Genomic DNA, 2,037 nt, shown 5'->3' on the forward strand with positions numbered 1-2,037 from the left:
TACTTTTAAAGTTCATGAAAAAAGGTTACGGTGTATTAACACAAAGACAGGCTGTTTTTAATGTCTATTTGTTTCAAGATTCAAGAATTAAGATTTTTTATTTGTCACATACGAGTACAACACACAGAGAAATGTGTCCTGAACTGCTCCTTTGACTGTGCAAGACATAGACAATAAGTAAATGAAATAAATGTACATTGTGCAATGTTAAAATTTTTTGTGCCATATTAGCACAGCAATGTATTGACAGTTTAGGACATAATTTGGTTCTTATCACCTAAAATGTCAAAATATACCATTTTCCCAGGTTTGCCCCAATGTTTGCATGCAAATGTAAGTTGACACATTATTAGTAAAGAAAAAAGAAACCAATAAGAAATGAGCACACAAACACAGTGACTCTATGAAAAATTCCGCTTTCCCCTCTTCATTTTGGTGCTTCTCAACCATTCTCTCCATCACCCACTCTCTGATGAGTGCTTTTACATGGCCACACAAACTTGTCATTAAACTAACCCACTATTTTCCATCACCTCTGAGCTAAATTACCACACTCTCCTTGGCATCCCGTGGACCAGCTTGTGGATATGAAAGCCCACAATTCCCCTGCTATCACCTCTCTGGGCACTCGCAAGTGCACTAATGATAGCCTGCCACCGGAGAGCCGGTGGAATGGAGCAGTAATGTCCTTGGAAAGTGCAAGCTGGTGAGCACGCTGTGGGAGAGAGGCCTGATCTATGTCAGGCTCACTCTCTCTTTTGGTGTGGTTAGTCAGCATCCTCAGGCCTCTGTGTTAATGGGCGGATAGGTTGAACCCTGATGGCTGGATGCTTGTGATGGGGTCCTGAATCTGACAGAGGTCTGTACCATTAGCTCACCAGTGTTCTCGATAGAGAGAGTACTGATGAACACATGTATGAGCATGTATACACACACACACACACACACACACACACACACACACACACACACACACACACACACACACACACACACACACACACACACTAATTTTTGCCATACTGCTGCCTTGAGTGCATACCAAGCAGGTAAAGTTTTAAGCCCTTACTGATCTCCCAAAGCTATATGAGGGAGTGTTATGTAAATTGTTTACGCACACAGAGATCTACACACATCAGACACATAGTAAATTCTAACCCGTATACAAATCATACTATTCGTTGTACTTATTTTGTACACCATCTATTATTAGTGATGAACTGTATATATGTTAACAATACAGAGTGAAAATAAACCTTTCACTATATGACTTTCTATAACTATATAACTTTCCATCACATTGTATAGTAAAAAGAAAAATGCATACTATTTTAACACTGTTATTAATCTTTTATTTATTTTTTTTATTTATAATACACTTTCCTTTAATTAGTTTTAAGTTATTTGAGTGGTCTGTTTTACTGGTTGTTCACTTTACTCTTTTGATTTCGAAGTTTATAAAAAAGTAAATTTTATAGCTCTTCATTATTTTTTATTTGCCAGTGCAATTCAAGAGATTCATATTTCCTCAATTTTAAAGGATAAACTGTTCTTAGCATAGCACAAAGTGAAAAGAAGTGTTTTTCGTTTAAGCTGTTAGTGTTAGTGCAGAATGCCTAACACTGAAGCCTAAATATATAGTCTTATTGGTTTTTGTTGTTCATTGGATATAAATACAAAAAAAAGGTATTTACCATTTTGTTTATTTTGCTTTTAAAATAATTCTTTAAATGTTTCTTTCTTACTTGCTTGCTTTTTGTTTTACCAGAAAATATAACAGCAACTCATCTTTTCTCCCCTGTCTGTTAAGCTGATGGAGAAGACAGAGCCCAAATGACAAGTTAAAATTAGGATGAAGCACTAAAAATAAAATAGTGCATGTGGACTGAAAATTTTAATGTTGCTTTAAAAAAATCTATTTCAATAAAAAAAATACATGTTTCAGAATTCTTATTTTGTAAAGAAGAAATAGGCACATTGGTGTCAGTGATTTATCACCACCTTGTGGTTACTGGAGGTAGAACTTAAGATATATTT

Source organism: Astatotilapia calliptera, chromosome 1, assembly GCF_900246225.1.
Source record: "Astatotilapia calliptera chromosome 1, fAstCal1.2, whole genome shotgun sequence".
NCBI classification, from domain to species: domain Eukaryota; kingdom Metazoa; phylum Chordata; class Actinopteri; order Cichliformes; family Cichlidae; genus Astatotilapia; species Astatotilapia calliptera.